The sequence below is a fragment of the Nilaparvata lugens genome, chromosome 4, assembly GCF_014356525.2.
Source record: "Nilaparvata lugens isolate BPH chromosome 4, ASM1435652v1, whole genome shotgun sequence".
Classification (NCBI taxonomy): domain Eukaryota; kingdom Metazoa; phylum Arthropoda; class Insecta; order Hemiptera; family Delphacidae; genus Nilaparvata; species Nilaparvata lugens.
Window position 1 is genome coordinate 47,066,584 of NC_052507.1, and position 24,584 is coordinate 47,091,167.

At 36.5% G+C, this 24,584-nt stretch overlaps 1 protein-coding gene across 11 annotated transcripts in view; it reads right to left on the reverse strand.

The window, feature by feature from the left end:
- LOC111054967 (homeobox protein prospero) overlaps positions 1–18,081 on the reverse strand; it is a 134,702-nt gene extending 116,621 nt beyond the window's left edge. For 8 of the 11 annotated variants that reach the window (XM_039427577.1, XM_039427581.1, XM_039427580.1 and 5 more), the window contains exon 1: positions 8,577–8,738. The gene's annotated coding sequence lies outside the window, so the exon portion shown is untranslated. Of the gene's footprint in view, positions 1–5,702; positions 6,186–8,576; positions 8,739–17,748 lie in introns of those variants that run through there. The other 3 variants (XM_039427578.1, XM_039427570.1, XM_039427579.1) reach the window with 2 other exon arrangements.
- Positions 18,082–24,584: the final 6,503 nt, after the last annotated feature.

Sequence of the window (24,584 nt, forward strand, 5' to 3'; positions counted from 1 at the left end):
AATTGTACAATGAATTTAATGACATACCTGTAATACTTTAGGGTGAGGAGAGCATACCCGGGAGCTTGTAAAGAAAGCTATAATAATATTATCTTTGATTCAGATTGTAATCCAAGTGATGGAGTATCAAAAGTTCGCTATCAGAGAATCATTGAATCTTTGTGAGATCTAAGATTTATCGAAAGACAACTTCAAAACTACTTCAAGCTCGACTACAAAATGACTCGTATGACTTGACATAGTGTCATTGAGACATCAATATGTTAAGATTGAACGTGTGATTGTCGGGTCCAAAGCTTCAAGCACTGACGATTGCAATGTATCAAGTAGAATTTGAAGCTCAGTTGAGTTTCCCAGTCATAATTCTGCTTTGAATACTAAGGAGATTTTCATCTCTCTCTAAGAAGAATTTAACCAGTGCTTTGAATACTAAGGAGATCTTCATCTCTCTCTAAGAAGAATTTAACCAGAGCAGAAAGTTTCAGTTCATCAAATATACGTGAGAATGTCTGTCATGATGGACATGGTGAACAGCTTTGAAGTAAACACAATGTGGACAAAGTTTGATGAAGTTCCTTTGACTCATATTCAGCAATTGAGATCATGCACATCAAATAATCATAGAAATCATCGTTAAAACGTTTGTGACTGCTGATTATACGCCTAACGCAAGAAGTGCTTGAAGACAAAGCCAAGAAGGGGAGATTAGACTTTTGGCTCAACTCTTAGTTTTCAAATCTAATTAGCATAAAATCACAAGCTCCGTAGCAATCTTGCTATTTGTAACAACAATAAACTTTGCATAATTACTTGAATTTGGCAAGGAAGTCTCAAGAAGGAATACTTTTATGATAGGAACATATGCGTTGCCACATCCAGCAATTGCATTCCAGCCTTGCTCACTCGTAATATCATCATTGCTCTGAAAAGGGTAGTGATTCGAGTTCCTTGAGTTCAATGAAACTTGTACGTTCCTTACTGCCTCCATGTTCTCAACAACATTGAGTTAGCAGAATGGTCATTCTAGTTGTTTCGTTGCTTGTAGCCTACTCACCAGACTCATCATAATGCATCTAATAGGGCATCCACATCTCCACAGCCATTCCAAATTGGCTATCCTTTACAACCCACATGTTATTTTGGGGCGATCCGTACTTGATAAAATATACTGAACTATTTATTTCAATTTCCCAATATGAAGCTCTACAAATCTAAATAGGAGAATTCCTTTATTCATAAATCCATCTACATTATAACAGATTGACTGTTTATACTGATGTGTTGAGTGAATTCATGAGTAAGTAAATATATAAAATGTATGGTACTCGTACGGCATCAAATGAAGCAAAATATTGATACGAGTAGAGGGGCGTAAATGCTTTTCTCTGTTCAAAGTGTTGGAATTTTCCATTTCCAGTTGTTTTCAACCGGTGCCAAAAAGGGTTTTCGATGTAGATTAAGAGAGAACAGTGCATGTGAGATCAGAAGGAGGATGAGGAGGTGAAGGAAGAGGAGGGGGAGAAACAGAGTGTATGACAGAATGCGAGAGGAGGAAATATGTGTGTGTGGATGAATAAAATTGCGGAGAGTGACAGAGGGAGAAAATTTACCTTGGAGCGACGGGAGACTGACAGGAGGGGAGCGAAATTCAGGAAATTGCGAGGGATACAGTCAGTCACAGAAGCCGGACGAAGAATAACTAATTGATGAATTCTATTTGTCGGCTACGAATAAAAACGGCAGCGACATGGGAGATGTCGGCCGTGCTGTGGCATATAATTCAGCGCCTATATTTTTCCCAGTTGCGACCACTGACGTAGCCAAACTGCAGTTGTTGCATTTTGCATGAGCCGTCTATTATTGAAAAACGCGAGCCTCACGTCACCGGGTCCCTTGGGTTCCTTACGCGCCCAAGCTCCGCCACTGACTGAAGTCGCCACCGCTAGGTTGCGCCACCTCCCAAGCTACACACGCGCACCTTCCCCCACCACTCTCATCTTTTCTCCCACCTTACAACTCCTCTTTCATCCCCTCTTACGACTCGCTTCTTCTTCTCCATCAGTCCCCCTACTCCTCTCCTTTAAGCCTTCGCCTTTCTCTGCTCTTCCTTCTTCCCACTCTTCTCATCAACAAAACTACGCTAAGCTGCAGCAATAGTGAGCATTGTGGAAGGATTGCTCTGTTCAGGAAACTATGAATGCTATCATAATAAAATTATGTGGCTCAGAACTATAATGGGGAGTCGTAAGGAGTACTTGTCAGATCATTGGACCGTCAGAGTAGAAGATTGCGATGTGCGGAATACAAGAGAGAAACTTGCAGAGAATATAAATAATTTGAATAATATCTTGAAGAAGCAATTTTTCTTCTTCTAGAAATTTCAAACACTCCAAGATTAAACAAGGGATTTTTTCTATGATCGATTTTCTCTTTCCGCTGAAAAAACTTCAAAGTCCCATCTGGAGTTCAATATTACTCTTAATTCACTAATAACTCTCAGTTATTATGTAATATAGATTTTATTATGAAAGATAAGCGATTATTGATAATAGCTGTCGATTCGAGGAAGAAGTGATTATCACTTATTTTATTTCCTCCACTAGAGAAATCTGTAAAAAATTACTTTAAATTGATAGAAATTCACATCTTAATTTTATGGAAATTATTTGAGAGCTTCCATTCTCTATGTTTAATGTATCTATGAGATATGATACGATAAATCATACTACTATTCAAGATATTTCACCCACATGAGAGAATGTGAGCTGTTATTCCTTCTTATCCCATAGTTATCCTATGTAATATCCATAGTTCTTTCTCATAACACATATTCAATCTTATTCTGTCATTTCCTTTAATCTTCTCTCCACAAAGTACGTTTTGCCTGAATACTTTCAGTACTTTCTAAGATAATTTATGATTCCCTCCCCTAAAACCTCTCCAACTTTGTTCAGTTTGAACATATTTTCCATGTTCTATTCAATGATCATCGAATAAATAACATTACAGATGCCCATAAAACGAATAAACGGATATGTGTTTTCTCATAACACATCTTTAACCTTAATCTGTCATTTCCTTTAATCTTCTCTTCACAAAGTACGTTTTCAACATAATTTATTATGAACACCTTAACACCCTTATCACCTCTTCAACTTTTTTCAGTTTAAACAATTTTTTTCATGTCTATCCAAGTAAATAACATTACATATTCTTATGAAATGAATAAAACCTCTTAACAATATTATTGAAGTTTGTTCTTTAACGCTTTACTGTTTTATTGATCGGTCTACTATCCAATCATTCCGCCTTTCATTGTCAACTTATCCTCAATAAACATCGAGTCACCCTTATTAATGTGTGTTGAACAGTTTGTGTTAACTCCTATTAATCTTCACAGTATAATAAAGTAAGGATGAAACTGGTTTTGGGGTGCTGCAGTCTGTGGGGCTTTGCCCGAACTATCTTCGAATCGTTTCAAGAGGGTAGAAGAAGGATACGAGTGGAGCTGTGTATCAATGATAAGAACACTACTATGATAATTATGTACGAAATAATGAAAATAGTTCATAGATGTTATCTAACTCGTACGAAGTTTATAATGTTAATTTTTTTTCAAGTTATCTAGAACTGTTTCTTCATTGTACATCAATAAAATATCTAACACTAGGATTTTGAATCATTTTAAAATGTATTGTTTTGAGTTATCGAATGTTGAATTCGTTTTACAAATTGTAATATTTATGATGAAATTGTCTTCAATCTCTTGCGAACAATTCTTTTTCAATTTGCAAATTTCATAAGTTCACAACTACCTTGGAGAAGATTCACAGTTATCTAGAGAGAAGAATAAATGTAATTTAATCTTATAACTCATGAGTTTTCCAAATAATACAATAGAGTAGAACAAGTTGAAGCACGAATTTAAAAACACAAACTTGATATTCGCAAAAATCGCCCTGCAATATTTCACAGTAATTAAATGGAAATTTGAACATTCGTTCAATGTTCTCTAGATTGTAAAATAAATAACTTGATGCCCTTTGTAGAATAGTTAGAACAAGCTATGCGCGATGATACATATCTGTCCCATTGCTACAAAGTAAGATGTTTTTCAGAGATTCTCCAAATTTGAACAGAATCAAATAAAATATGCAAAGATTCAGCTCAACTAATGTATAAACTTCAAAAAGATAACATCTTCAACTATTAACGTACAAAAATAAAAGTTTCACAATCGATTGAATTGTTCCAACTGAAAATACAAAAATATTGTATATCAAGCACTGGTCAGAAATAAATCTTTTTGAATTTCCGCCAAAGTTTTCTTAAAAGTTAACCACTGCATGAATATTCGTTCCTCATCGCTATATCACACTTATTGGACTGCTGTTCAAGAAATCTTAACAGGAACGAGGATAAAGATAAAAATATAAATATCGAGAGAAGTAGTGATAGCTCACCTAATATATAAATCCACAATTCAAATAAACACAGTAACAAGAATTTCTAGGAATCGTTTGTTTTATAATGGATGATATGGCGTTCATGACAATTATTAGTTGATGATATGAGTAAGTGCCGATCACGTGATATTATACTAGTGAAGACAACACTGAAGGCAACAACTAAATTTGAACGATTACATTTTTTAACCCTTTGCCTTTCAACGAACAATTGCATGTTATTGAACTGTATAAAAAAGTTTAATTTTGAACTCATATTGTAACTTTTAATAATTTCGCGTATCCGGGTAAACTTTCATGAATAACAGGAAATTACTCCAACGATCCATCCGAACAAGAACTGATAGTCGTATAACGTTCATGAGACTAAGTTGAAATCAAGAGGAATGTCACAAAGTAGTGACTGTAATAAATTGGGAAATGGAAAATAATATGATGAATGGAAACTTATATTATATACTTACTCGTATTATCTTCAACACAAAGTCCATCCAATTTTAAAAAACATTGTTATTCTTCGACTAACTTCATTATTGTCTCGAAATAAAATGCATAGAGCAGTTGAAATTAGTATTAGAAATAATCAGATTTATTCATCGGAAACTGAGTGCTCTATCAAGTTTTATGGTGGAAATATTAAAGTAGCGGCTTCCGAAAATTCAAGGTTATGTTCCAAAACTAAGCAGAACCTTCAAAAAAATGGGAATACGATTCAAGTTTTCATTGATGTAATTTGATTTAAACACTGAATTAATATTTTACTGTGGCATGTTAAAAATGTCAAAGTCCTTCCACCATGAGTCGCGTGAATTGAAGGAGAACTGGACATTTGATGAATTGTAGGTAGATTTTTAAATGGTAAATGATATGATAAGGTGATATGAGTCGATTCTATCTAGCAAAAGGTGATTTAATCAAAGAATACCATAGAAACAGGATTAGTACTTTACCGATAAAATTCTAACCGCAAAAACTAGACATTTTTTGACCTTAAAACTTCAAAGTCCCATCGAGAACACACCGATTTATTAAAAATATATTCTATATGAAGCTCAATGATCGTGAGAAAAGGTGCCCGTTAGCAACATGATAGTTTTTGAGACGAGGAAACTTTCAATGGGCAATGGGATAAAGTCCCTTGAAGGATTGCTGGAGTTTGAGAGTTGTCAAATGTGAAAAACATATTTATGAAGTGATGAAAATGCATAAATAATGCTTATAGTTGATTATAAATACCTTATTTGTTGCTTAAGTATAAGAGTCACTTGCACTTGGAACCATGTTTGGTCGGCGGAGTATGTCCTGTGTTTAGACAGTTGCGCCGTACAAGTCCCGTGTAGGCAACTATCAGAGCAGAGCAGGAAAAACGCAGAGTTCACAACACACTATCACTACCTATAATAAATTTTTATGGTTCACACTAACAGCCACTGTTTTTGTTTTGATTTCGATGATAAGTTATGGTGTATCACATCACTTGTGGGGTGAGTCCGAGGAAGCGGCTAAGTCCTGTAAGTAGTGTGAAGTAGTGTTAGGCCCAAGTGTTAGACCATGCGAGGCAAGGTAGGAAAGCCGAGCTGACTACATGCTGGTCGCTACCGAGCCAGCGAGCATCGCGAGAAGAGAAAAGGAACATGAGTCAGTAAGGCATGTTGGCCGGGCTGAAGGTAACTGCAGAGACCAGAGACTGCTCTGTCCGCTGAGACGAGACGCTCAGTCGTGTCGACGCTCCAACGGCGCCGCTAAAAAACTCGAGACCTGCGCTCTAGACGCCCAACAACTCAAGCCACCCCACTCCTTCTTCATTATTTTTACCCACTCACCCCTCACGGCGTCGCGGTGCTGCCTTGCTTGGTGGGGGTGAGGAAACCGCCAAAGATTTGATAAGAGATCCCTCCCCTCCTTTCACCCCATCAACACCAGGCGTCTTTCTACAACCTCCTTTCTCGTCAGAGACGTCATTTGGAAGTCGTGCATCAACTTCCTATCTCCCAGATATTTTTATCCACAGCAAAACCTCTACAAACATCACCCCTTTATCGATTTCACCCACCACATCGCATTTTTCCAAGGTTAATCGAGTTATTTTTTTGACTGTGTTTTGATTGTGACATCACCATCAAATCAAACTGAGCACAGCTATAAATATGAAATTTGGTCGACAGATTTGTGTGCTGGTGTGAGTGAACACTCAATCACTCATCTGAGTGTGTGTGACTCTCACACGGTAATGAGCTGACTAACCGACCGCTACAATACAATTCACGTTCCATGCGTACTATTATCATAATAAGCACATTAGCTATGCATCGATTCGATTTTGTCTCAACTGGCTAGTGTGTGAGATTCAATGAGTACTTTCATTTTGTTACGAAAGCAAATATTCGAGATTCACACTTTTTTCTTTAAATAGTTCATATTTTAATACCTTACCTGATTTGAGCTTTACAGACTCTGACAAGTATAAATATTCTGCCTAGGAACCTAGTGCACCTAGAATATAATTCTATCTACGTATTGCGATGGAGAAAACGTAATTAGGGTGAAAAATATCGTATCGTTTTCAGGTCTATTGATGAGTGTTTGCAATTATGGTAAGTCTCATACTAGTACTTGATAGAGGTTTTTTGTTATCACTCTTATATTATAATTGAGAGCATGTTGCATAAAGTGAACATTGGATATGACAATCTAGAGTTCTGAACTTGGGACTTGAAGAATATTACAAGAATGAGACAGGAACATTAAAAGAGGATATGTTTTCTAATGTACGAGTGAGTGGGTGAAATTTCCCTTTCAGAAGAAATAAATATGTTCATCGGAGAACTAATATCGAAATGAGCAAATCCGATTGTTTATGAAAGCTCTGTCTTCCCCATATCTTCTATTCTTGCCTTTGCATTCTAGTCACAAAAATCTCAACATACGTTTCATGTAAATGAATGAAAATACTTTTTCTAATGTAACTACTTGGAGAGTGATGTGCTTTTTTTGGAAAACGCGGGATTTCAGACCTTTCTTAGTTTATCTGTAACTGCATCTACTTTCTATGAATTGAAAGGGTAAGTATTAATAGGGTCATATCCTTAAAGCTGGTGGAATAACTTGAAAACAACCATTACGTGAAAACCACGTATTTGCAAAAAGGCACTAATCCTCCACTAATGTCCATTGAAGTTGATGACGCACTTTTCTTATGAATATTGATATTCATCATCCAAGCTTTTGTCTGTCGTTATCACTGGACTCTATTACACACTCTGGATATTCTTGATGCCTGTTATCAAACTGAACATCAAAATGGGGGAGAACCGCGAGTATTCTAACTTGTTTGAAAGCCTGACAGTGGGGTATTTTCCATGTTCTAACAAATATGCAATTTCAAATATACAGTTGCCTTTATATTGATACCTTGATACACTTTCAATTCATTGCTATCAGTTTATGTAATACAAAAATTTTTGCAACATAAATTCCTAAATCCTGTTTACAACCTAACCTCAATTTTCCGATTTCTGTGAGATTTTCGAAGTGCGGAGAAAGTTGAATACTCATTGTACTCTATGATGAAGAACATTGTCACTGAATATGTCTCGTGAAAATTGAAAAAATATAGGATCTTGACCGATTTGAAAAAATACAATTCAAAAAATTTCAATTTACAGTGAAGACTCTACACGATGAACTGTTTTGTTGCAATTCGTACCATCTCACACAAAGTGGAAATCCAGAGAAAACGCAATTCTATTTCAGTGAAAATTGCTGGCGTCAACGTAATGAGCCAGGTTTCGCATGTTTATAATGAATTGATAACGTGATAATTGAGCCGGTGCAAGGTGATGTACCATGTCGGGTTACGGAAAACTTATCACAGTTGAGTTGAGTTGAAAGTTTTGGGAATGGTGGGATAAATAGGTTGAGTCCCCCACCTGGCTTTGAAGTTGAAGCTGATTTTGTGAAATTTTTCAACACCACCACTGAGTGACACTATCACTTGAGGATCGCGGAAGGTGGTCCAAGTCGTGGAGATGTAAACATAGTACGCTGACAGAACATCGTGGTTGAAAAGCTAGGTTAGAATAGGTGATGAGAGATAAGCACTCTACTTACCGTGGTGGCGAGGCTGAGTTAAGCAGTGGAGTGCTGAGGCCGAGAGGATTGGGGAGGTTGGAGAACGTCGCGAAGAAGAAGAATGCGTTCACGACGACGACGCTTGACAAGGCAAGACATGGCGTTAGGCGTGCAAGGAGGCGCCCCGCGCCAAGACTAAGAAGCAGGCGGCCAAAGACCAAAGCACACGCGCAAGCCGGCGCCGGGCGTCGCGGCGCATGTCTAACAGCCCCCGCCGCACCACCAAGCTCTCAACAGCCCGCGGTAGGTGGTGGCATCTGCTGGCACACTCCCAAACTAACCCTCTCCGAACCACTCCGACTGGTGTCGGTGCCTCGTGGACTTTCCCTCAACCTGCCTTCATCAACACAACACACACTCATTGATACCCGCCACTCGCAACCACTTCTCACCCCTACTGATAGGACGGGGCACCAGTTGTAAGCATGGTCATCACGAATCGCTTTCAATTATTGTTGGCAACAAATTTTCAAACTGCAAAATGATTGCGGATGGTGATGGTGGTGGTGATGACGACCCAATTACTGTGGCCATTATATGATGTGTGTTTCACTGACTGATTCACGGTCAATCTGATTAATTATGCTTATGAGAAGCCGGTCAACAAAATTATCGTTACTGCCAAAAATTAACTGAAAATATGCGGTCACCCCTTGGTTACAATGATGTGGTGGGGTAGGTCACGTGTACTCAAACCCATTTGAGTATCCATGATCGATCCTTTTTCTTGATTCGAGAATTAATTACCTCATGAGATTGAGGTTGCTGAGCTGTTTCACAGAAAAATTGAAAAATAGGATTAATTAGTAAACATGTTGTTGGCACTTGGTGTTCTTATTCTGGAATGAGTGCATCCTCATTCAAAGCTGTGATTATTGTATTCTATTTTCAATATTATTGATTTTATCATACATTTTCAAAACTGTAAGTTCATTTTTCTGTAGATGATTATTGAGAGAATACAGAAAACCTTGCATTTTCCTTTCATTACACTATTCAATCACAATAATATTCATTTTAACTCCACACGTGTATTTGAGATCTTGAATTTGTTGAGATCTTTCAAAAACATTTCATTCCTGATAATTTTTCTCTTTTTAAACATGATAGGGTGACTAGTAATGTGCATTCCATCAACTTTGGAATCAAATCATAAAGAATATCAATATAAATCATGTTCACACAATGCTTTGTTTTGTAACTTATTCACTACTTTACGATGAAGTGTTCTCCAAAGTTATCATTGACTGAGCTAATGAACATCAATATACATGTCAAAATTAATTGATATTATGTTCTCAACTAAGTTTTTTCATTCTATCGTGTTGGACTTCTGATTTTGAGAGAAATAATCACTAGCAATATTAACTCATAATATATAATAATCGTTAACAACTTGCCGATAATGGAGAGTAACAACAGTAATCCTACCTCATGTCGCAAGTGTCTCTTCAGCCAGTCTAGCTGCCCTCCAGCCGCCCAGAGCCGAAAACGTGTACGGTAGCCTTCGACAATCAGCAACGTGCAGTCCGAGGAAGAACGGTGGAAGGGGGAAGCAACAACATTTCTGGAATAATTGGAGTCGAGGAGCGAACAATCCCCGGTGATCGGGAGATCGGAGAGTGACGGATGTACAGGTTGTGTAAGGGTTGTGTCGGTGGGGGTGGAGGAAGGCCTATGTCGATTATAAACTGCGAGGTGCCTGAAAACTACGTGGAGTCTGATTAGTATGCAACTCACCCACCTTTTCGAGCGTTGGCTCGACTCGCATCTATCGATTCTCTCTTCTAGTCGATTCTCTCTGTACTCTCTGTTGGCTAGGAAGTCTCTTTTTGACACTCTTCTCTATCCAAATTCATATTCTTCTTATTCACCCACGTTGATGTATGGTGTACAAAGAAGAATGGGAGTGAGAAAAGATGAGATGGAAAGAATGGTCTGATCGTCTGGGCTCTAGACTAGTGAATTGGTGCATTAGTGGTTTGGAGCATCTGTTCTCACATTCTCCTACCTTCTTCGTTACTTATTATCTTATCTCTGCTTGTCTCCGTTCGTGTACGAATTCTATGATTTTCATATTTTTTGAACACATATTTCTTTTCCTCTTCATCTTAAATCCCTCACCACTTCCTTTAGGAGAAAGTAAGAGGAAGGAAAGAGACATCAGGTGCTCCTCCTCTGTACTTTTCTTGTCCGTACTTGGACATACAAGAAGGAGAAGGATGATAGAGGGAGTTCTTCTCAAACTTTTTTATGCTTCTCTCACACTGGAAAAATTATTATGCTCACTAGTCCATTTGTGGAAACTACTAAAACTCTGTCTGTTGTCCCTTTGAGAAAGAGTTTAAACGCTTCTACTGTCCCTGTGTGATAGCGTTTTACTGGCGGCTAGTAGAGGACACCACTATTATCTCTGTGTGCTGGTGGTTTCATGGGGAGAGGAAGTGGTAGAGTATGAGAGTAGAGAATGGAATTGCTGTTTTTTGGGGTTCTGAAGATTTGATTAGTTTGGATCTGCTGTTTTTGAAATATTTTTTTACTCTTTTATCACTCTCTATTTGAAGAAATTGAGATCAAAGAGGAAAACGGTTATGCTTTTCCTTGTTCGGTATATTATTTGCTCAGTAAGAGTTGAATCTGTTGCACCTCTTTTGATTCCCTTAAGTACTTTTCCGTAGAGTTCGAGATTGAGAGAGAACAAAGATACTGCTCTTTTTTATTTGTTGTTGAAATGAACTGATGTCTTAGAAAACATCTTCTCACATCAAATAAATATTCTTTTTATATTTGACCACAAAAGCAATCTGATTTGAGCATGATTGGAAAAAATATATTTCTTTTTTAAATGGAGAGAGCTTCATGCTACGATGTGAGTTTACTTATGCTTTTTTTTCAACAAATACACGATTTAGAGAATTACTTCTTGGAATGCTTATCATTCTCCCACATATCTTTCAAATAAACGATTGGAGAGCGCTACAACCTGCAGCGTTATATTTTATCCATTTTTTCTTTGAGTTACTCTTTGTTTTCAGCTCTGTCAACGAGCTTTACAAACTAAAAATGAAATCACTTCCGTTTTTCAGTAAATTCTTTGTTCAAATATAAATTTGGTGGAAATCATGTTGTTTGAATAATTCAGGTATGAGAGGAGTTTCGGAAATTCCTTGTAAATCATTTTCTTCTTCAGAAAATTTTTGGGAAATAGCTAAGCAAATTCTCTAGCGTTGGCATTTCCAACAGCAAACAGCAAATTTTTCATTCTATTCTCTTTTAAACTTTCTCACACTTCACTTGTGAATCATGTTCTAATATTCCTCTTTATGATTCTATGAATTGTATATATCTTTTTCAATTTTTTTTAGGTCAATTAATATAGGTCAATAAGGATGTTTCAAATTCCAGTAATGAAATGAAGAGATACAAGGTATCAAGCATCTCTTTTTGTTAGCCTCCATCCTACTTCAACTCCACTTTCCTCGTATGAGGAGTGAGCGAAAGAGAGTGAGTGAGACGTGTTTTGTATACTCATGTATCGTTTATGGATGAATAAGAAGTATTGAACTTCTGTTTTGGCTACCCATTTTCCCGTCTTTTCATCGCTCCGGTTCTAATCAGTCAGTGTACCCACTTATGCATCGATTTTGAACGGTATTGGTTACCTCTTTTCCGTCATTATCCCACCCATTTCCCCCTATCTCTTTCTCCTATTTTGTCTTCATTTTGCTTTTATCGTGTCTCTATCCCGCCCCTTTTTCGTTGTGGAGAGAAAATACGATAGGAGGAGCAGTACACAAAGAGTGCTTTCTACTTATGCTTCGTTGTTGAACGTATTTTCGATATCGTTCCTCCTAACTTTCCACCTCTTTGTGTCTCTATTCTGGTCCTACTTCGTCTCTTTTCGTTCCTCTTCCGTTTGAAGAGAGAATACGATGGGATGAGCAAAACGCAGGGTGCAATGTACTTATGCGTCGTTGTTGGACGGATGAGCACCTCTTTTCGACATTGTATCTCCTATTTTCACTCTCTTCCGTTCCGATTTTGTACCTCTTTCGCTGTGTATTCTACAGGAAAATAGATAAATTGATAGTTGAATATATAGACGGGTGAAAAGAGATGGAGGTAGAGATAAACGGTGTGATGGAGTGAGAGAAATGAGAGGGAAAGAGCGGAAAGAGCGAACTTATGCACCGGGTCGATCACTATCCGCCGCTACTTTTCGTTCATCAGGCATGTGCACTTCAAAACAACAGCCAATATCGTTTCCCCCGATCCCTCAACCTCCTCACCCAATCAACTACCCCACCTCTCTCCTCGTCAACAAAACAACCCCATTCCATGGCCTGGAGCGGTGCAAGCGAGCACTGCTGCACTCGAAACGCTTTTTCTTGCTGCGCTTCAGTGGCTGGCGTTGATCGTGGAATGGTTTGGAGCGTTTAGGAACACGTTAGAGCAAGTGGGAAGGATTTAGAGTGAGAGGTATCGATGAGGAATAGATGAGAACATGTTGCTGAAAATAGGAGGTGGAAAGTGTCACTAGAATTAGGAGAAAAATATACTAGGGAATTATGGAAGTGTAAGCTGATAAAAACTGAAAAATTAAGTTCAAGTTTATATTTATGAGCTAGTAGAAGTTGGGAACAGATGGTATCTAGTTGATAGGAACTGATAGTTGATGGGATCAACAAATCTAGAAAGGAGGAGTCTGAAAGTAAGATGCAGAGATAACTTCTATAATCGTAAAACTGCTATATTCTGTGGTAGAGGCTGTGGGAGCTGATATGGATCAGCAAAAGTGAGTGGAAAACGTTAGGAGCTAATGAGAAGCAAGAATAATCGAGAAGGATGTTTAAAATCTGGAAGGGATTGGAACGGTGAAGAGATCCAAAACAAATTAATGATAACAAACAAGAATTGCTGATGAGATAAGACGTGATTATGAGTCGTGGTATGTAAGAGAGAGAAATAGTATTCAAGACTACTCAAGGATAGAAAGAGAAAAATTGATGAAATTGGGATATGCAAAACATGATTAATGGAAGAAAGTGAGAAGAAGTTCAGGAATGTTAAAATTCATTGAGTAACTGATAAAAGTGAAAATAATTATATGGAAATTGATTGAGGGGTGAAAAAATGGTTGGTGAGATAATCAAATAATGAATAGGGGAATACAATACGGTTAAGGTGAAATAAGGGTAGGAGAGAGAGAAAGCATAGCATGTAAGGGTGAATTGAAGTGAGAAAACAGTCGTAGGGGAAATAATAGAAAACAGCCAGAACAAGAGAATGAAAGGGAGGATGATGATAATAGCGAGAAAGAGTGTTGTATGAGAGGCGAGGGCTTTCAACTACTCGGAACTTTGTTTTCTGTCTGTTATCACAACACGCTAGGCCTACCGAAGATCGCTTCTTCCCTTCCCACTAAAACCACCCCCCCCCCAGCAAACTATCTTCACGCGTCATTTGCCGCAATGCTTGCCACCTACTGCTCGCCGCCTTATCATTTTTTGCTCTCAAGTCTCACTTCACGCTCCGGGGCTGCATTGGTTCTTGTGATTGTCATCATGTTTTGTCAGATTTGATGAATCTGAGATTTGAATTAAACGTGTTATAAACTGATATTTCAAAACGGTTATTGTAAGAGTTGAAACTAATTTATTCAAGATTTTTGAATTTTTTAAACAACACCAAAACCAGCGTTGTACCTTGTTTAATAAGATGTATATGAATTTTCAAAGTTGTAAAGTCCTTTATGAATCAATCACCCGGTATTATTAGGATATTATTGACAAGTAAGACATGTGAATATGATGAAAATATTGAAGAAAAATGTTCGTTACGCAATCTGACTCACTTGCGACTGCTTTTTGGAAAAAGAAAAAAATGACACTTTAAATCTGCGTTTACACCAAAGTTATTGACAAAATGTTAATGACTTAATCCTTATAGATTATATTAGATTGAATATAAGTTATCATACACATGCTGATCATATGTGTTTGTCAAGTTCCGTTCAATCTAATAGAATCTATAAGGATTAAGTTTTCAGCATTTTGTTAATAATTTTGGTGTAAACGCGGCTTTAAACTTTGAAACCAACCACAACCCTCCAGCACATGAGGTGTGGATGAGGACTCTAGATATGCTCACTTCCTTACTATTCCAAAAATAGCTGTAAAGTGGAAAAAATGTTCTAAACATTTCCTCCAGATTCATTTGCAAACTGATATATTGTACAAAAATGAAGATTTCACACTCAAAACTGAAACTGCTGCAACAGTTTGTAGGGGAATGAATGAATGAGTGGAATTATAGAATTTTTCATCAAATTGAAGAGAATCTAATACTCTTATACTATATATGAGCTCTTTGTTTAAGGAAGGACTTTTTCCATAGATCGTCACACTTTCAAGAGTGGATATTTCAGAGACTGTGGAAGATGTGAACATTTTCCGAAATAGAACTTGTAGCAATGCTTTGACATGTTTAGAAATATGTAATAACCGTTAGATTTATAGTTTTCAAGATACACGAGAACCCCAAGAATGGTTTCTATATGTTTTAATCACCCCAATAATGATGGGGTGTTATACCACCCCACCCACTTGTCTCAGGTGGTAGGGGTTAGTATTTCCAGACTTTTCGTTGACTAGACTATAATATTTTTATAATTATTTTTACAAATAATTATCATCTATCTTCAACGACATGGTACTGATGGATATATTGTACAATGTGTTAGATGGATTGGATTATTAATTAGAACCTAATCCAGAATATAAGAATTCTTATCGTTTTCATATGAGTAATTTCCACTCTCAATATTATTAATGACTCTGACCTATTTAGTTGGAGTAAAAGGTCAGCGGATCCTGTAAGCATAGGAACGAAGCGAGTGCCCCTTGAGAGGCAGAAAACATGCAGGTCCTAAGAGACACTTGCTCGCATGACGGCCTGAGGGCGTAATCGCCGGGGCTGTGCCCCCCGGGGATCACCCCCCACCCTCTTTCACCCCGTCAGAAGATGTCACAAGGCTGCTAATTATAGTGTGCGTTTTTAAAAACATAAGCCTCGTTGGGGCTTTAAGTAATACGCCTCCGCTCGAAAGTCTGTTATCTGGAGAGACAACGCCCCCACAAGATAAGAAGCTTTCTCTTTCTCTATCTCACTTTCACACCAACTCACTACCTTCTTCTTTCTCTCTCTTCATTAGCAGCTAAAGTCAACCAAGGCGATTATTCAGCTTCACCCAAGTCTTCTATGCGTCGTATTTATTAACCTGATTGCCGTTCTTACCCTACCATTTTCCTTCCTGTTATCTCCACGTGAAATTTTAATCAAACACCCAGAGTATTCTTCCGCTTTTAATAAAATTGGATTCTTGACTATGTGAGTACTATATTCAATGATAGTCTTGAGGAGAAGGGAACACAATTTTGTTTTATATCTTGAAAAGAGTTTTTAAAGATGAAAACTTGATTATATTCAAACTAATTGAGCTAGTTATCATTTTGATAATGTACTTAAACTTATTGTATAAATGAATGAATGAATGAAGAATATCTTGTTGGAAAGATTGATTGATTATTAATGAAATAATAACTTATTGATAATGGCTTAGTTTTAAGATGGATTATCTAAAATTGATTAATAGTATTTCTTTGATTAATCGATTTTTTTCGCGCCCTTAGACATTCGAATGGACTCTCAATAACTAGAAAACTATGAGTTGAAAATTTTCAGTTGAAGAGAGGGAGACACACTAACAGAATTAGAATTTCATGCCTCAAACTCTTGTAGGCCTGGTAGGCACAATAATTTCGAAAAATACGTCCAAATCCCACATCATATTGCCCATTAGAGTAGACTCCTCATGAACCATAAATTAGATTTTTCTCTTCCCAAATTCAAAACCGTCTTGGAACTGATCATGATTCTCTAGAAAAACATATTTTTATTTTTCTATTGGGTGACCAGAATTTCCACATCAACCATGCAATAACATTTTTATCTTGATGACAATCATTTGTTGGTGCCATATTGTCCCATAAGTCACATAAGAGTCAAACAAGCTGATTGGAGTGTTGGCTACAAAAACCTAACAAAAAGATGTATGCTCTTTACGTTTTGTCTACAAACCGTGCCATCGAGCCACTACAAGACATTCGCCTGTCGCAGTAAACGCCGAAGGTTACGATCTAGTTTGGCCAAGAGAAACGAACAGTGACCCCTAATGCAATTAGGTGCCGTCAGTTAACTGCTGTCAGGGTGGGACATCGTCGTCAAGTTGCCGTCAGTGGTGAGTGGTGGTGGTGCACTGTGTGGTCTGCACCCACCGAACGCCTCAAGAAGGAGCAACACTTCAAGGCTGCCTCCAAATTAGATACGCAGCCGTAAAGATCAACTCTCAACAGATACCCCTTGCTAACTGCGTTAAAAGGTCTTTAGGGCTCACAGCCCTCATGCTCTTTGGTGGTGACTCGCCTTTTACTTTGCCAAATTTTACTTAATAATTTTTGTAAAATTCCAAGATAGGAACTCTTCCAGATCAAAATAATAATAATTGACCGAGCGTTAGCGAGTTCTCACTTTTGACTTACTGAAGACCAAAGCCGTTGTATGTCTGTTTGTATATTCTACAATAACTTGAGAAAGAATTGATAAATCAGCTTCAAATTTTGAACACGTATTCTTCGAACATTTTTACAGGTTAAATTCGTTGGACAACGAAATTGACTACATACAACGGACAACGTACTTTTCAGGATATAAGAATAATATTGGAAACGCATAAGATAAATTTTTTTTATGATTTATCACTTAGTCAGCTGAGGAATTCATTGCATGCAGTTACAACAGTTTTTCTGTTCAATCATTCATAACATCAGCTGAGGCTATTTGAAAGCTATCACACAGACAGACCTACAAGCACTGACATATGATTTCAGCTGGGTAATATTGGTACTTATTCATCCCAAAGAATATAAAGAAACAATAGGGGCTTAATAATAAGATGAAAATGAGAAAAGTATTGGTTTTAACAATAAGAGCTTAATAATAGGATGAAAATGAAATCAGTATTGGTTTTAACAATAAGAGCTTAATGATAGGATGAAAATGGAATTAGTATTGGTTTTATAGAGACACTTACTTTCTCAATAGTATCCTGAATGAAATCCTTGCTTGTTGCTTAGATTGGAGCACTGAACAAGATATGCGCACTGAGACACCACCGAACAACCACTGAAGAAAACAGATCACAGTGCAACAGCCGGATCACTGGAGCACGGAGAAGGAAGCGGCCAGCGTGTTGAACCCTTGTCTTTGCGCCCCTTACTAAGACGTTGACGACCGTTGCAAAGTACGCCTGCAGCCGTTGGCCAAGGAGCTCATCTCAACCGGAACGCGACTGTTTTGAGCAGCAGAGAGACGAAGAGGAGATGGAAGAGGAAGAAGAGGGAAGAGGACGAATGATCCGCGTGGCTGATTGCTGGGTGTCTGTCGCGTGCTCTGGCTTTCCTCAAAGCACGCGCTGCCTGTTAACTTATCATTTCAAACCTGCTTATCATATTAATGGGAAACATAATAGACTGAGGAAAAGTTCCCGATTCAAGTTACTTATCCCTATTCATTTTCCTATTGTCTTATTTTGGAGGAACATCAATGTGAAATTACACTCGATGTGTTTTTCATATATCTCTCATTATCTATTCACGATCTTAGGATCGGTTTATTGGTTTATCTGTTCATAGGCAAATGAATATTAAGATACAAATGATATGAATATATTATAATGATATGATATTATTTAATAATAATATTGAATGATATAAATATACAATCCAGGTGAAAACAATAGGCATTCGCCCAAAATTGCTTTCAACCTTAATTTTAAATAAACAGTCTACTAACAGGTTAGGTTATCTTCAATTCTGAGGAAGAATAAATTTCTTGTAACACATAATAAGACTTGGAATGCTTTCTCTCATTATTTTTGAAATACTATTTCAAACAACTCCTCGAAAAGAGAATTCATGTCTCATGTTTTGCTCTATCTATCATTTTAAATGGAACAATGTTTCCTGAATCATGACATTTTTTTTCTTGTGATCTCTATCTTGAAGATCCTATCTGATCTAACTTACTAATTCTCTGCAATGAACTCTCATCTACACTGCAATGTAATCTTTTTTCTGGGTGTGAATGAATTTCAGCAGTACTAATTATCAATATATGAAGTGCTCTATTGGATCATAGACTATTTGAATGAAATTGTACTCAATATTATGGAGAATTGATTTCACCCCTTGATATTATACCTGTGAACGAAGTGAGAATGTTATTTTTAAGCGGGTTTTCTCAGTATCAATATATTCTTTTTTCTATATTTATGTATTTTTATTTATTTATTTATTTATTCATTCATTTATTTATTTAATTATTTATTTATCCATTTATTTATTAGGTTATCACAAACAATACAATGATCGGAAAAAAACAGGCTATTGCCCAAAACTTTTTCAATTTCCTAATTTAGTTTCAAATTGTCCAACATAGTCATACATAGGTTATGTCCATTTCAATTTTTTACATCAAATCACAATCTGAGAATATAGATTAGAATGAAACAAACAATTTTAAATTTGGATAGATTGATAGTAAAACTTTCGTAAAAAATGAAACAAACTTTTAATTCAAAAAAATAAAGAATAAAACCACTTAAATTTTGAGCTCGAAAATATCACGTCCACCTTAGCTACATAACAGCTGTTTCATTTTTCATTGACCGAAAGAAGTGAGGTCTAAGATTCAAGTCGACGGTTTGGCATATCTCTTAATGTTTAAATGTTTATATGTTTATATATTTATATGTTGCGCATTTACGGCGAAACGCGGTAATAGATTTCCATGAAATTTGACAGGCATGTTCCTTTTTAAATTGCGCGTCGACGTATATACAAGGTTTTTGGAAATTTTGCATTTCAAGCATAATATAAAAGGAAAAAGGAGCCTCCTTCATACGCCAATATTAGAGTAAAAATCAGACTATAGAATTATTCATCATAAAACCAGCTAACAAGTGATTACACAGATGTGTGGAGAAGCCAGTTTATTACTGTATTTGTATGAGGTCTATAGTTAATAACTGAAAATCGCTAAATGAAAAGATTCTATAGATCTCAAGCAAACAGCTGCTTTGTTATCGCCGGGTGCGATATCAACAAGTTAGAGATTAGATAATAACAGGTATCCTGGCTACAATTCGAACAGCCAAATAGAAAAGAATATTATCACTATTTATTTAATTATAAAAAATAATGAATTTTTGAGGTTGGGCTCTATGATACTTACTGGTCGGCAACCTAAATAATCGGTCAAGCCGTATAATTTGAAATTTAGCCAGACACCTGTGGCAAATTTAGTTGTAAACAAATAGCATTCGCTTAAGATGTGACCAGAGGATTTGGTAACCACATGACATGTTAATGTAAAAGGAAAAACAATTTAATAAACACAAAAATATTTATTATGTTAAATGAGCATGTACAGAATATGTAAAATAAATAAAAATATTAAGGAAGTGTGTATATTCTATTCGGCGCATGGATACATTTGTAATTTTGGAATAAGCCAATCAACATACAGTAACTGACTGATGGTAAAAGCAAGTTGATTCAAAAATATACTTTATTATTTATATAAATGATAAGAATTTGTAAGTTATCACTACTCAGTTCATGTAAAAGATGCAATTTGAATAATTATGAAATATAATGTGTAATATTTATGTAATTGCATAGTAGTTGAATATTTAAATAATATGCAAATTTGGAATACGGAAGTATGATCATAGAGAATAGGGGAGATCAGAGCCCACTTGCTTGCCAGAGGTCACCGGGAACAGCCACCAATTTTATAGAGCACAAATCCCTTTTTTAATAATTGTATGTTTGGAAAGTTTAATTTAAAATTTTAATAATTAATTTCATAAGACTCAGTGAGGTCTTAAGGCGTGAGTCATATAGGATACTTTATTATTCCATTGGAGAAGATGACTTCAGCCCACCAGAAAACCTAGTACGTCAAAAGAACCCGGATCGCCGTCATACTTTGTGAAATTCGACATGTGAGTTCTTTAGTTAATATATCAAGGGCGCCCTCAGTGCTTCGAATAAATCAAGATTCATAAAGCTAGCTTGACAAAAGGTTATTCAAATATTGAAATTAATATCAAACTTGCGCAAGTCTTGAAACGTAAAGGGATTTCTATTAATTAAGAATGATATATCAGATTTACATGTTTAAATATGCACAGATAAAATATTTATTGAATTTGGATGTTATAATTTATATGCGCACTCGATCATTCTTTTTATTAATAAATGAAGCTCATGTTCATTGGATAAATTTATTCATCTGATTCCACCAGAGGCCGAATCTTAGCCCTGAGAAATACATATTAATATTTCTCGAGATTCATAGTTTGTAATTAGTTATTTATATTAAATTGAAAAGAAGGTATATAAGACTTTATTCGACAAGCAACAGCAAGTCGATAACTGAGCTGCATAATTTAAATGCATATGATTGCTGATTTAAGAGGCACATGATAATATTTCGTGCTAAAAGCAAAGTCAAATAAGTGAGCTATCTGTGATATTTTTTCGATATATATATATATATTATATATATATATATTATATATATATATATATATATATATTTGTTCTTTATTTATTTTTTATACTTGTTGCTCTATATATTTATTTATTCGTTGATATTTCGTGTAATATATTTGTGTCATTATTTGAATGGTGTACCATTCATTTATTATCCTATCTCCATGCATGACCAATCTCGCTACAATCTATTTAGTTACCAGTATTGAAATATTATTAAGATTACCATCCATCTATATTCTTCACCGAATAAGTTGGATAAGACAGCGATATGCAGCATTGATTATCAAATCTTTGGAAATAATACGTTCCCAAGATTTATATAAATTATCCAGAATCAACAAATCTGATTTGAAAAATCTCAAGGTCATAGTGGTAAGTTGCAGCACATAAATTCATAGAATTTATAAGGTATTCTGATAGAATATCGCCTTTGTTTCCACTCGGTATCATTTCTCATTGCTGACCACTTTGGCGAATGGTGGCGAGTGGCATTGGTGGCGGTATCGCATCGTCTCGCACGATGATCAGGGCCCTTATATCTGTCTACATCTATTGCATCTGTATATTTGCGGAATTCAACAAATCAGTCACAGAAATTGTGAACTGTTGGAGCGGCCGACGTCAGTAACCAGCAAAAGCAGAGAACTGCGGGGGCTCCTGGGAGAGCCAGTAAGAAATTGGTGTTATTACTATTCTAGGAACTACAAAAAGGGTTATATATCTTATAATTCATGCTCTACCGACTGCAGCCAAGCAGGGCAACACGTTACTGAAAAAAATAACGTTACAAAACGTAGCCTATACAGGTGTAAAGTATAGGGAAATTATGTTTGACGCATTATCACGTCAGAACTTACTGGACTGATTAACTTGAAATTTCGCATATAGATTCTTGCTTAACCGAGGGTGGTTATAGACCAGTTTCAAATTCTTCAAGATTTGATTACATCAAGTTTTCAGTTTGTCAACTTTTCAATTATTTGTCATGCTTCCAGTTTGTATGGAAGCAGCAGAAGATTTCTCTCGAAAGGGAAATTAGAAGATAGGTATGATTGGGGATCCTTTTCGAATGATAAAAACAGGTTTTCCGTCACACCCAAATTTTTCCGCCATTTTTAATCCAACTTCTTTTTTAATTGAAAGGTGGTCATACTGATTTAATTGAAATGCAGCATATAAATTCTTAATCAACCGAGGATTCTTATGAGCCTATTTTGAATTCTTCTAGATTTCATTACGTCAAGTTTTAAGAAAGACCCTTGCGAAGCACGGGTTACCTGCTAGTAGGTGAACAAAAATAAACTAATGAACTAAATAATGCTGGAGAAATTATAATATTTTTGATTCTAAAAAATTAATTTTCATCAGATAGAAAGATCAACACGGAACTGAATGAATTATAATCATATGAAATACAAATTCAAACGTGAACTGAGTTTGTTAACATTTGAAACAGTTGACATCTGGTACTTGTGGATGAGAATACTGCGTGAGGTCTACTGTTCACAGAACTACTAGTATTATATTAAGTTTATTATTATTTCTTCAAAAGCGTGCCAGGTTATCGGGGTGGCATTATGGAAATACATTGGAACTTTTGATAATTTGAATTTAAAAATCTGGTGTGGCGCACTCACACAACTTTCCTTGCTGTTATGAAAATTGATCACCTGACTATAGTGTCCACGCGCATCTCAAATCTACTAATTCTGAGATCTGAGCCAGCTGGTGACAGGACAATAGCGCTGTAGACACACGAAGTCGGTTATCTCTTCATAGTGAATGATTTAATAGAATCAACAGTTGCCAACAGTTTGCAATTGAATAATCTTATTTTCTCGAATTTCGAGCTTATTTTCAATTTTAGGTGAAAATGTTACTGGACATTAATTGTAGAGATTTTTATGCTCAATCTTTTCCACTTGAAATTTTTCGTTCAAATTGTATCTGAAGCCTGATAATTGGGAATCTAGAATCAAACTTTGCATAGATGAAGCGGAGCTCCTGAAATTTTTACAGCTATAGGGCTTATCAATGACTATTTTATGTATAAATTTGATCGAAATCGTTGGAGCCGTTTTCGAGAAAATCACGAGAAACCCTGTTTTTGACATCATTTTCGCCATTTTAGCCGCCATCTTGAATTGCATTTGATCGAGAAAGTTCGTGTCGGATCCTTATAGTGTAAGGACCTTAAGTTCCAAATTTCAAGTCATTCCATTAATATTGGGAGATGAGATATCGTGTACACAGACACACATACACTCACACACACACTCACACACACACTCACACACACACTCACACACACACTCACACACACACTCACACACACACTCACACACACACTCACACACACACTCACACACACACTCACACACACACTCACACACACACTCACACACACACTCACACACACACTCACACACACACTCACACACACACTCACACACACACTCACACACACACTCACACACACACTCACACACACACTCACACACACACTCACACACACACTCACACACACACTCACACACACACTCACACACACACTCACACACACACTCACACACACACACACACACACACACACACACACACACACACACACATACCGACCAGTACCCAAAAACCACTTTTTTGGACTCAGGGGACCTTGAAACGTATAGAAATATAGAAATTGGGGTACCTTAATTTTTTTCGGAAAGCAATACTTTCCTTACCTATGGTAATAGGGCAAGGTAAGTAAAAATCAATTCGAAAGTTACCTGTTGTCCACTTGTGGATTTATAAACGAATGACATCGGAGTATAAAATTAATGTTTCAAGGTGTGGATGTGTGTGTCTTATAAGTGGGAAGGGAGAAGAGGGTTGCGGGTGGCAGCCACGCGACTCAAAAGTCACAACCCGTGACCGGCTAATAATAATAATAATGATGATGATGATGATGATGATGATGATGATGAAATCGTGTGCCAAGATAAGCTTCACTGCTTTCAACGTCTTACCACCTTCTTTTCCCACTCACACCTGTTGCCTCCAGTACCTTAAATGAAATTTGAAATATAATCGAATCGGAAAATTTTTGGATGATTGAAGAAAATTTATATGAGATTGAAGAATGTCAAAAAATATCTAGTTGGTACGAAATGGTAGTTTTCTTTACCTTTTCCTCTTTTTCTACCGATTACATGTAGGCCTACTGTAATAAAATGAATTTGCTAATTATCTCTTGAAATATCAAATTTAACGAATTCTGGCTCTTAGGAGATGGGATTTTCCTTGTTGCGAAATAGCACAGATA